Here is a 13,505-nt window from a genome sequence, read left to right as displayed (position 1 = left end):
GCTGCAAGCCGGGATCAGGCACGCTCCCAGAATTCAGCGCTGGAAACCGCACCCTCTGTGGGGGTTCGGCTCGCAGACCCCCGGCCGGGACAGGTGCGCGGATCTTCCTGTCGCCGTGAAGCATTGGCGTGGGCCCCGCCCTCCATCCTTCCCGCTGTCAAAAAAAAACAAGCCGCTGCTTCTCGGAAAGCAAGGCCCCCCGGGCCCGACGAGCCGGTGGGCAACCGCAGCAACAGGGCGCCGAGTTTGCCAGGCCTGAGCCAGCCAACCTGGGCCTGTAGTGCCTGCGTGCGCAATCCTCAGTCAAGCGGCACTGTGCATGCAAAGCACCCAGCGCTTCCTACCGCACAGTGCACCCGAGCTGCCCCTGCCTTTGTTATTCTAATGCTGTTTTTTTTCTACTGTGCTGCTATCAGATACTCGTTCGCCCACCCCCCCCCACCAGGCGTGTGGACCCGTTCCACAAAATATTCCCTTTTCCCTCCTGCAATACAAGAGGGGACCGAGTGGATGAAATGCGTTGTAGTTCTGTGTGTCATTACAGCCCCCCCCCCCGGAGAAAATCCAGCCCTGAGGATCTGTTAAAACAGACTGCTGGATTCGCAAAACATTGGAGCAACAGCCAGCGTTTCAGAGCCTCGTCCGTTTCTCTGCCCCCCAGTGTTTTTACAACAGTTGCGTGTGCACCGGTGCGTGATCGCTGCGAAAATGGTTCCCAAGATTCCAGCTACGAAAGCTTGAGGCTGTCATGTGTCGATAATAAAGGGATCAGGGCAGCTTTTGTTTTTAGTGTGGTGGTATTACTTTTCCGATGACTGGAAGTGAAATAGCCTTACCAGGTTTCCCAGAGAAACTTCTAGAGCTCAACCACTTTTTCGGAAATGAGTCGTTTTTGTAACGGTCAGGTGTGTCTTCGAGCTGTGTTTCTTTTTTTGGTATTCTGGGACGAGTTGCTGAATGGCCCCCAAGACAGTTTAAACTGTGGGTGAGTCACGTATAAATCACAGATAGACAACGGCCCAGAAGTCAGCTCAACAGCCATGTAGTTTCTATTAACGTCTGTTAAAAAACCATCCATCCTGCTAACCAGCAGTCGCCTCAGTGGGCTTCTGTTAAAAGGTGGAGTGAAATACAGACCGGGTGGTCAGTGATCTTTGTACTGTAGTTTAGGGCTGGGGGGGTGTGGAGCATGTTGAAGCCGTGTCAGAGAGCCTCATACTCAACTGAAGAGAAACATAATAACTACACAGCTTTGCACATTAGAAAAATGACAGTCATTCCCAATTTCATTTTTAGATACATGTATTTTTACACACATGAAAGGGGAGTGAAGTGTGAGCTGTGCTCCTGGCGCTCTCAGATGAGGTCCTGATTTGTGCTCTTGAAGCTGACACCCTGGCTTCTTTCAGGAAGCCTCTGGAAGAGATCCTGGGATCAGTTAACTACTTCCAGCCTTCCCCACAGGCTAGATGGGCCCAAAAGCCTTCATCCCATACCCTTCTTGTGTGTTCGCATTGTGTACTGGTTTGTGTTAGTAATGGTGATGGAAGGAATTGTACGGCAGTGACGAGCAACCATCTGTGCAAATTCCTAAGACCAATCTGCATCAATTCATAAAAATGGCCCTCGTCTGAGAATATTCAATAGGACAAATAGTTGAAATCCAGTGCTTCCTCTGGAGATGTAGAAGAAAACAAGATGGGCAGGAGAGGCATTATAATAGCTATATTGCATTACCCCATATTAAATTATTATATCAACTCTTTCGGAGCACTATCGACGAGCCCCCTGAGGGAGGGGTCACAGTCAGTGTGCATTCAACTTTTCATACTGCCAGGGGGCTGCTATCTTGCAAATATCCCTCCTCTTTCGATGCAGAGCAGAAAGAAAAGTTTCCAGTGGCTAAAAAAAGCTGCAGGTTAAATTAGCCAGCTTTGTTCCGGGAGACAGCCCCGCCCGCTCCCGTCTGGAAAGCAGTGGCGTGATATTTCCTGGTCATCCCTGCCCTGGAACTGTGGGATCGGATTCTCTCTCTCTCACTCCTGGCTTCCTCCTCACCGCCATGACAGCGCGGAGCTACAAAGTGCTTGTGGAGTTACAGGACGTTCTTAGAGCCTTTTCCGTCCTTTCATGTTCAATAAGCGCATACTCTGATACAAGGTTGTCGTGAGCCAGAGCCTAAACAGAGCCTTTAGCCAGCAGCCATATCACCCTGCAACTCACCACTGGCAGCCCCACTGGAGCTCAGCGGGTGTGAGGCTGGTCGGTACCTGGATGGGAGACCTCCTGGGGAAAACTAAGGTTGCTGCTGGAAAGAGGTGTTAGTGGGGCCAGCAGGGGACGCTCACCCTGTGGTCCATGTGGGTCCTAATGCCCCAGTATAGTGACGGGGACACTATACTGTAAACAGGTGCCGTCCTTCGGATGAGACGTAAAACCGAGGTCCTGACTCTCTGTGGTCATTAAAAATCCCAGGGCGTTTCTCAAAAAGTGTAACCACGGTGTCCTGGCCAAATTTCCCATTGGCCCTTACCGATCATGGCCTCTTAATAATCCCCATCTATGAATTGGCTTCATTACTCTGCTCTCCTCCCCACTGAGAGCCGGTGTGTGGTGAGCGTTCTGGCGCACTATGGCTGCCGTCGCATCATCCAGGTGGGGCTGCACACTGGTGGTGGTGGAGGGGAGTCCCCATTACCTGTAATGCGCTTTGAGTGGAGTGTCCAGAAAAGCGCTATATAAGTGTAAGCAATTATTATTATTATTTTTTAAACCAATGAACACCTGACCAGCCTGTCATGAGGCTGTGGGAAGAACGTGAGCACTCCACACAGAATCGATCCTGTGATCCAAGAGCTGTGTGGCAGAAGTGCTGTCTAGAACAGCCCCGTGCCTTAAAAATGACCAGAAACCGAATTTTAACTCCTGAAATGAATGCACTAAGAAGGAAGAGTTCACGCTTCCTCTTCAAAGACCGTCCTGAAGGGATGAGTGCCAGGGTTGTTTTCTTAGTGGAACAGAAACTGGTTAAGCAAGATTTTATTCATGTGGAAGCCTGGTAACTCAGACATGCTGGTTCTGAGGCTCTATTTGCAATGGAAATGCGAAGCTTCGATTGCTAATCAAAGCTGGCACGATGCTAAGCTGGCTGATCCAGCTCCAATTAAAAAGATGTCATTGATGCACAGTAGGAGTCCTTGTGATATTTAGCAGCTCTGGCCCCTCACACTGCGGTTAGTGTTTGGGCAGTGCACTCACCACCTTCTCTCTGTAGGCTGGGCTGATTCAGTCACCATAACTGTCTGGTGAGTAACAGTTCTGTTTTAAATAAATTGCTTAACTGGATTAGATGCAATTCAGCTTCCAAATTATTTGTCTTCTCTGAACATAGAGTCAATGCCATTTATATAACCCCCCTCCCTTTTTCCCAGCTCCTCCTGGAACCTAATTCAAAATTTTATTTTGCTTGGATCATCATTAAGGCCCGCTTTTTTGTCACAGGCCAGTGTGATTGCACGCTCATCACTGGTCCATTAAGAGAGAAAAAAACGTTGAAAGGGGAAACGTTTAATTCCCACCTGTGGAGGTGTTTTAGGAAAGTTTTTCCAGCCGAAGTGTTTTAGTGTCAGAGTGAGCAGTTATTCGCCTCAGCATCCTGGACTAAACTGCTTCCTGGTTTCATCCCCTTAGTTTAACAGGCAGCTATGAATGTATTACACAAGTCCTTCTCCCAGCAGAAGAGACGGATCAGAGCTCCTGAGCTTATTAAGAGGAGTATTATGTGGACGATAAAGCTCGTCATATTTGTAAGAGCTAAACCACAGTGCCGTTAGGACAGTGGTACAGAAGTTGCACTTTGGGGAAGTACAATGCCACAAGTTGTTAAAGTGCTTTTTTAAACAGCATGGTTTTAACGATTGTGGGTGCTTTTTTTTTCTTCTTTTACGAACCCTTTTCTAAAAACAAAACCATGCATATTAGTTTTGAAGTTCCCTGTTTTAATTCATCTCACTGGGAGTTACAATGCCCTGACTGTTTCACCAGGAAGGCTGTGTGTCTCTGTTTAACCTAAGATAATTGTGGTACGTTATGGGGTTGGGGAGAAGCTCAGAAACACGGCAGTTGTGTGTGTGTGTGTCTGATTCGATGACTCACAGCGGCCAGAGAGATGAACAGGTCTGGGTTAGTGCAGGGGGAAAGGGGAAGGCTATGTACTTTTAAACATGTTCCACAGCAGCTGCCTCTCCTGAGGTCCAGGCGCAGCTCCATGTCTCTCTGCAGGTCGTAATGATTTTGCTCATCTGAGGTACAACAACACAGATCAGTTACCCATCATGCACTGCCACTCTAGAAAAGAAGAGGACAGGTTCTGTGTAGGTGTGCTATAGAGTATATCACGCATGCAACTGAGTGTCCTGCTCTCCTCCACTCCCCCTGGGAAGATCCAGGCTTCCAAGCTCCTGGGCAGCACAGATGGCTCCCAGCAGCCTCCCTGCTTTAACACAAAAGCTGCTTCCGTGGTTTGAGTCCGGATCCCCTGGACCAGCGGGGAGACCGGGGATGAACCAACCACCGGGGGTCTGACTCCAGCCAGAGCAAAGAGAAGTCAGTCTCGGTTCAGAGAGCAACACCCCTCCTCCCCCCCCCCCAGTTCCAGAGAACGTCAGCTCACTGCGGCACCTCTGTCTCTGCAAGATGGTATCAGAGTGGAAGTGCTCACAGCACACCAATTATCCCAGCTCCTGCTACAGCTCAGCTGCATGATGAAAGATCCCCATGCAGGGCCTGTGCTGCAGCCATAGCACCATTCTGTCAGTCAGAAATTGAAACAGAAGATCAGTTACAGTCGAGAGGAGGCCCTTCAGGCAGGCAGCAGCTCATCGATCCAGGGATCTGGATTATCGTCTTCAGCTACAGGCTTGTTCCACGCTCCCACAACCCTCAGTGTAGAGACGGGCCTCCGGCTCTCAAGCTGGAGTGCTCTTCCACCCAGCCCCGCGGCAGGACAACAGTGGGCCGCACCGCACCCCGCCGCTGGAGAGGACAAACTAACGGCTCGGCCCCAAAGACGGTGACGCAGGACTGAGGCCGGACAGCTTCCGGCACCTCCTCCCAGCCAGACAATACTCCCAAGAATCACAGCAGAATCAGACTGGAGGTCCTGCACCAGTGCAGCCCTAAAACACCTTAAACATTAAGCAAAACCCCTCCTTTTATATATTGATTTTATTTGCCGTATAGCGTACAGGTGTAGCACATAGACGGACAAACGTGCATCTGATAAGAACAGCACTCGTCATACTGACGACAGCCGCTTCAGACCGAGAGTCACAAACCGAGACACCTGTCGGACCTCACACTCAACGGCAATCTTCTAGACTTGCGTGCACACCTGCGTCTTCTTGAGCGATGTGGCTGGGCTAGCTGTTCCACGCTCCCACAGCCCTCTGTGTAAAGCAATGCACGGGCCATGACAGCTCCAGGTCATTTTCATATTCAGCCCTGAGGCCTGGCCTTGGCGAGGCCCACACACACACACACAGCAGGCTGACCCTGTCACAGCAGGGTAAAAGGACGCTCTCTGTGCGTGCAAGCCTCATCTTCTGAGGGGGACCCCCAGTTATCAGAGCAACCGGCCTGAGGACGCCTGGAATCGCACAGGGCTTCTCCCACATGCCTCCCGAATCAATATTATTTTCAAAAATGAAAACAAAATGCTTGGGAGGATGATTCGGCTTCGGCCTCACCTCATAACCCAGAGGATGTGTGACTGCACGAGGACGGCAGAGAGCAAGTGACATCATGAAGCTTCAGGTGACCGAACCCTGGATTTCGGTCCGTCTCGCGCAATACATGGAAATGCAAGACTGAATTAACCGCATCAACGGTTTGTGATTTTTTTAACGCTTTGATACGGGGGGGAGCTAGAAACGTTGTGCACGTTAACGTCCGTAATAAATAACTGCTCTCTCCTGAGGGTTCTGTATCAGTTTCGCGGTACTTCATCACAACGCGCCGTGATTCTGCAGGTCAGGGAAGGGGTGAGCCGCTGGGCCGGTTCTGGGGGCAGACAGCCTGTTGGTCCACTTCAGACACGGGTCTTCAAAAACAGACGCTGGGAATTAAAATCACGCAAAAGGTGATGGTTCGCAGATGTTGGCGATTGCAGTGCACTCTATAATGCTTCATTCTGCTTGGCCAAAATAACAGCACCAAACTTTCTCCTTGTACAGGACAGCGAACCATTAATAATGAGATCCTCCACAGTATCGGTTATAAGCGTTGAGACAGGACGGGGAGCAAATGAGTGTCTTGGGCACGGGAAGTGATCTCGTTACCAGCAAATACAACAGCGAAAATGACAACCATAAAAATGGAAAACTCTAAAAAAAAAAGCACAAGCTCCTAGCAGCATCGCAGACTAGACTTCTGTTCCTCGGGTTTCAGTTTTTAGGTTCTTCCTTTTTTTTTTCCACATTCCGCCCGGTAACAGCGTGGGGTGTCCGTAGCCAATCAGCGCCCGGCTGGCCCAGCCAATAGGAGGACGAGAAGCCGCAGGCGGAAGTAGTGATGAAGAGGGAAGTGGACGGAAGCTGCCGAGGGTGACGTCAGCTGGATGTTGTGTTTGGTCATATTTTTATTCTCTGCACACACGACACGCCCCCCCCAAAACTAGATATGCTAGAGTGTCATTAAGCAAATTGCGACTGAACAGACTCGCCTCGTTACAATCCTTAAGAAAATACTACCCTCGAAGACCATTAGGAAGGGGGAAATGAAGTTGTTGTGATGACTTTTTGAGTGGGAAATCAAAGCAGCGTCTGTGGTCTGACCCGTTTTTTGTTGTGACATTTTCACTTCTGGCCAAGACAAAAGTCGCGCAGGCGATTTTGAAAGCGGTTTTTTTTTTAATCATTGGTGGCGTTTTTGAGATGTTAGCTGATTTAACATGAACTACTGGCTGTGATTTCTAGATAATAATGCCATTAACCGTTGACAACAGACATACGTGTTACTGAAAAAACTAATTAACAGTATGCAGCCAGACCCCCTTGGCTTATCTGGCCTGCTTTGTACTCGTATGAATACAGCTACAGACAGGAGAATACGGGGGGGCACTTAATTTAAAATCGATTCACGCCAAGGGGAACGTTAAATATTAGGAAATCTGCTTATTAAAAGTTTTCCATCAAAAACAACAGCAGTGTCACAAACTGTAATTAAGTATTTAATTGGGTGGGATATCCGTCTTCATTTGCATTCTGTGTTTTTAGGTGATCTGAATCAAGTGCCTGAATAAAGCTGCCTATTATTAATTGTTGTCACACCTGACACTAATTTCTATCGTCCTCCTTTCTCTCGTCCATTGTATATATTTTGTATAAGTCAAGACCTGCAAACCAGTCCGGTTTTCTCTATTGGTGTGACGTATGCTGCACCCCCGTTTTCTTATAAGACTTTTCACTGCCTGCAAGCTCACATTACGGTAGTTTAATCCGGAAAAAAGGGAGCGACAGCCCATTTGGTGGGGGGAAGAATAATGTAATAATGTTTATTCCCAGCAATCTTTGTTAGTAACAATAACAATCGTTTTCAGTGTTGATTTCCAGCGCGTGCGACCCCGACGTCAAAAACCTTTAAAAAAATACAGGGAGAGCTGCTACAGAACACGAGCCAATAAAATAATAGCAAATAATACAAATAAAAACGTCTGCGCTACTTTGCCGACTCCTTAAATCCTATCGAAAAGTTGTGCTGTGTGCGCAAAACATCTTGTTAAACTCGCTCCCAAAACAGTGTGGTCAGCAGGCGATAAATTCAGTTCAAGATCAAATTGCAAAACCCCCCTTATGAAACAGTGCCTGACGTGTAAATTCTTTGTAAACCGGCATACCGGGATACTAACAGGATTTAACGACGACATTTCTAAACAAAACTCCGGTTCACTGATCAAAGTGTATAAAATGTGTATGATACCAGGGTTTCTCTCCACATTTCTTGTAACAAGGTTTGTACGGTTTTACCAGTACATAAATAAAACAGCTCGGAAAACATTAGAATCCTGTTTAAAAAAGTCGATGGGTAGCCATTTTATGAATGTGATCCAGAAAACGGAATTTTTGTGGTAATAGAGGAGGTCAAGTTTAGGACGCAGTGCCCGCGAAGCTCTGAAAAACAACCAGTGCCGTTGAAAATGACGTTAAGTAAAAATCCCTTTAAACTGGGAATATCCTGCCAACTGGAAGTGAGTACCCCGAGCTGAAAGAGGCTGATACCGAGGGAACTTTGAGAAGTTTTTCCTGGTGTGGCGGATTTAACAGATGGGATAATACCGGATTTAGGCCAACCGAATCAGATTCATACGATTGTACTGTATGTTTGTCCAAAAACACGCCTGACCAAAACAAAGACAATAAAGTAAATAATGTCCGTTTCAGCTGAAGTTTGAACCTTTACGGAAGCAGTTCATTTTCGTTAGCGCGGACACAGACATCCTCGTACCGGGTGTTAACAGAGAGAAACAGGCCCCACTTTTTTAATTAAAGTCCAAATCATAAGACCCAACTTTTCTTCCCAGACTATAGCACCACATTTATAGTGCATTTCCTCTGAATCACTAACTTTAACATTATTATGCTGGCTCACTTATGCAAAGTGACTTACATTTGTGCCCATTCATACAGCAGCATCAGTCTGAGAGAAGTACCTTACTCTAAGTGTACAAGAGCAGTGCTCTACGCAGCATTGGAACCCATCGCCTTCGAGCTCTGAATTCAGAGAACTGAACTTCTCCGCCGCATGGGGTTAGTGCAGTGAGCACAGAAGCAGATGTTTCACAAAAATAGCTCGGGTTGACTGTGAACAGGGGATGTTTCAGGCTTTGTTATTCTGACACCTGCAGTGAAGCAGCCTGGTTCGACTGGCTGAAGAATGAGCACTGTCTTTCCTCCAAAGCAACTGAAAGCTGCCGCTCAAGTCAGACTGTTTTCAGGTGACTCAAGTCCGGGGTCGATAACAGGTCCTAACCTTGATCGCCTGAGCCAGTACAGGTGCACCTAATCTGCTTACCTTCTCGTCAGTGACAGATCGGGTGAGTTGGTCGTGACGTTATGGGATCTGTAGAGCACTGGGAATGCTGTCTCTCGCTCATCGGCATTTAATTGCCGTTGCTGTTGCAGGCTCCTTCCTCTCTGTTGTCAGGGACACACCGGCCTTTTGCCTTTCGCACGCTAACAACATTTTAGCTTCCGAAGACGGAGCTTCTCAGCACTGGGCTCACCCTGTTCTTCTTTTATTTAGCCAAATACGTCACTGGACACTGGTGAGCAGGAGGACCAGATCAAAACGGAGCTCGGGAAAAATATGAGAGGGCACAAGTGGAAAATACATAATTGAAAACCAAGAACAGGAGGCACGTCTTTACACAAAGGGATGCGGGGGTATGAAACAAAAAGCCCAGTCATGATGTTGAAACTCATGCCCTGGGCTCTTTGCAAATTAAGTGGCTGGGATCTGCAAATTATTAGCGAGAAACTGCCACAGAGTCTAGATGGACAGAATGGTCTCTTCTCGTCTGTAACTGTTCTGGAATTCTTAAGAGCCAAGCACCTTGATCACTGTACCTCACACAAATAACCCACCTGGGATTAAATCCCACAGCCGTCCAGTTACGAGGGCCAGAGCCCTGACCTCTGCTCCCCACTGCTGTCACAGGCCACGATGGTAATTAGTTTAGACAGCTTGAACTAAGCAGGCCAGCATCAGCTTAGTATAATTGTGGTTTACCCTTACTGGCCATAATTAATACCTTTATTCCACAATTGTTGCACTGGCCGGATCACAATACATCTTTCAGAAGAGCATTAAAACTGTTTGCCACGCTATGAAAAACACAAGGAAATTCTAGCCTTTGTTGTTTAGAGAATTGCTTCCTGTGAGCAGCTTCAGCAGCGTAATTCATGCAATCGTGAAATGTCAGCATGCAAATCAGCAGATTTGCAAGCACTGCAGACTGCAACACAAGACAATCATCCCTTACAGGAAGCGACAGGATTTCCAGTACGAGACATTAAACAACAAGATCGGGCCGGGCTGCAGCGGGCTGCGTCTTCACTTCTGTGAAGCTCTAAGCCAATCGAAATCTACATGGAAAGGATCCTTCCTGACATCTGTGCTTTCCGGAGGATGCTGGGAATGAACAGATCTGCCCAAGTCGCTCTGCAGCGCAGAGTGAAGGGTTCTCAGAGGTTGTGACTAAAGGGCCTGAAGAGTGCCGTACTGGGCATCATGCAGAGCACTTCAGTGATGTCCATTTTTACACAGATAACATTATCAGAGATTTAGTAAAATGGACATTAATACATACACTTTGGTCTAAGAAATAGTAAACCCAGTACAGAAGAGACAGCAGCGATCTGAAGCCAGATTAATTCAATCACTGAGGAAAAACGATGGTACAATAGCTCTGTCAAATGCAGAATAGAAACCATTTAGCTGCCACTTCCAGATACATTTTAGAGCAGAGGTGTGCTGTGCAAAATACTGTGATAGAATAGCAATTATTTCAAGAAATAAGCTTATTGGAGTTTTTACTGACATTTTCACCTGTTGGACTGCTGTTACGGTATGTGAAAACAGATGCATAAAAATGTTCCTTCACAGAATTGTAGTTTTAATATCAATTCGTTTTTTTAAAAGAAAAATATGAAACCATACTTAAGTGTACCAAGCAGTCCTGGTTAGTTTGGTTTAAGTGTGCAATGTGTAGCACTGTACAGAAATAATATTACTTACAACCTGCTGGTTAGGGTTGAAGGCTGTGTATGAATAAACCCATCCAGTCACATTGTGGGATTGCGGGCCACTGAGCTGTCCCAAAAGGCCATTCTTTGAAGTCCTTAACAGAGTGAGGGGCATGTCGAATATTATGCCTCAAAAAATGAAACTACATTTCCCATAAGCACTAGCAACACTTGTTCATTTACTCCACCTCCAGACTTGGTATAAGGCAGACTTGAATAGTCCAGTACGTGCACCCAACTATCGAGATATGAAATAGCAAAAAATCATTACAGTATTACAATGCAGAATAAACATTACAAACGTTTATGCTGCAGAATTGCAGTCCTCCCAGCTGCCATCCTACTGTTATCAGAAAGCTGGTTTTCTTGGTGAGGCGTGCAGTAGGCTTTTCAGCAGAGGTACCACAAAGAGTCCCTGAGAGGACAGCATAGAGCAGGAAGTCCATCTCCACTCCCACATTTCAGCAAAGAAGAACCAGGAACTTGGCCATCCCACTGGCTTTCACACTGGGACAACACCGGATTCCTAACAAGTGCCCCTCTCGGAGACTGAAGAGGACAGCCCAGGAGATGGAGAGACTTCTGCTTTAAACCACAGCAATATGACCTCCAGGCAGAATCCGTTGTCTTGGCAGGACAGCTTTGTGGTTCTGCTCCTACCCTGGACATGATGACTGTCCATCTCGGGGCGGCAGAGCAAAGGACAGTTTCGAATGGCCATTCAAAACCCTTCATACAGAAAGGGACAGCTCAGCCAGTGTGTCATGCAAACTCCAAACAGAACATGCTCCAGTGCTAGGCTCATATGCCCAACTGTTTTCAGTCCCTTGTTCTGAAGTCGTTGACAAACTTTTATTTGTGTATATAAAATACTTCATCTTTCAGCAATGTATTAGAATTCGTTTCAGATTTGAGAATTCACAGTAATGTATTAGAATTCCTTTCAGATTTGAGAATTCACAGTAACTAATCTTTGTCCATTAATAGGGAGACAAAGATTGAGAATGTTACTACTGTAGAAACCTGGTCCAAAACCTCTAAAAAATTCACAATAAACATAATTATCTTTTCTCAAGGACTTTGAACAAAACTGCTCTGTGGCAATTCTGTATTAATCCTATTAGCATGGAGATTCTTGGCTTTTCTGTTTTCTTCAAATGTGAGACTGCACGAGTATTCTGTTCGCTTCCGAAGATGGGCAGTGTAACAGTTGCTCTCATTAGTTTTGCTAATTGTCCTGCCCTGTGGTGTCCTGCTTCATCGCAGAAGTCTTGGAAGAGAGCCTTTATGTCCACAACTAGCTGGTGCCCTGCAATATTTTTAAGGAATCAAAAAACAGAATTATTTGCAGAGCTCATGTATTTTTCTGTTGCTCAATAACCGGATTCAGATTAAACGTTACACAAGGTGAACGGTAACTACGCTGAGTTCAAAGAGCCCTTCCAATAATAAAACCTCCACTACAGTTTATTATAAAGTGCAGAGCCTAAGTCACCATGAAAAATCAATAGTTTCTACTCAGTCTTTTGGAGGTCGGAATTTACTTTAAACATGCAACTTTCTGCAATGCAAATCTGCAAGGTTTCCACAGGAATTCATTTTTTCCCAAAAGAATATTCTTCTAATTTTACTTGTTTTTAGAGGGGGGCAGCTGGGGTCTGAGCAGGGAGAGGTTTCTGGAAAATGAGAGGGGCAGTCTCCCAGAAGCAAGAGCTGGCCTGTGAAAGTGTTCCTCGTGTTCGCCTCCAACACCGGCAAGTGGGGAACATTCCCACATCTGACACAGGATACTTCGCACAAGAAGCACCCGGTTTCAGGTGGTTGGAAATGCTGGTGTCCCTCCTAGGAGAAACCGGGAAAGTTAGGGGCCTCTCAGTGAGGGAGCGAGGTTGAGATCGGTGGAGGCTACAGCTGTGTAGTAGAACCCCCCCCCCAGTGGGCCTGGGGAAGAGCTTACCGGGCTGAACCAGGACCTGCGCATGAGGCCCAGTCGCTGAAGGAGCTTGCTCTGAATGCAGGCCGGGCTCTGAGAGCCTGAGCCGCCAGCTGTGCCTGTGACTCTCTCGTGAGCCACCAGCTTTTTTCACCAGTTCATTTTGTTTTGTTGACGCTGCTTGTGCTGACTCACACTTAAGTTTAAGCTGTGCTGCTCTTTCACTTTGCTGTTGCTGCTCTGTGTTTGTCTTCTGGCTTTTCCTTAACAGCTTTGTATCGGAGCACACGTGCAAATAGGCACCTGATTGCATTTGTGCGCAACGCAAATAAATCGAACGGGACTGAGCTGCGGATCGGATCAGATCGGATTGATTGGTGTGGTGTGGCGTGGCCCGGGAGCCGGCCTGCTCTTCCTCGCTCTCTCTCCCTGGGCACCCAGAAGATGGTTTCCAAGCTCTGTGGGCACATAACAGGAAAAAAAAAGTCCTTGCCAGTTCTAAATAAAAAAGGAGAAGAAGAAGAAGGTTAATGACCCCTCCACGGTCAATTCCTCCTCATCGTGAGTCAGCTGGGACTGTAAGTGTGCCTGGCTCTGACAGTAACTGAGAGTGATGCAAGAAAGTGGCTAATACAGAAAACCAAAGAGCTGTGAGGTTGTAGTCTTAAGCAGAAACGAAGAGCTCTTGAGTTAGAAACAGTAGCCAGCGTTGTGCTTAACATGGTTTGTAAAGCACGTCCTGTCCAGGGTGAACCCTGCCTCGTGCCCTG

The sequence above is a fragment of the Lepisosteus oculatus genome, chromosome 8 (genome assembly GCF_040954835.1).
Source record: "Lepisosteus oculatus isolate fLepOcu1 chromosome 8, fLepOcu1.hap2, whole genome shotgun sequence".
NCBI classification, from domain to species: domain Eukaryota; kingdom Metazoa; phylum Chordata; class Actinopteri; order Semionotiformes; family Lepisosteidae; genus Lepisosteus; species Lepisosteus oculatus.
The sequence above is the reverse complement of the archived record's forward strand: the minus strand, read 5'-3'. Positions refer to the sequence as shown.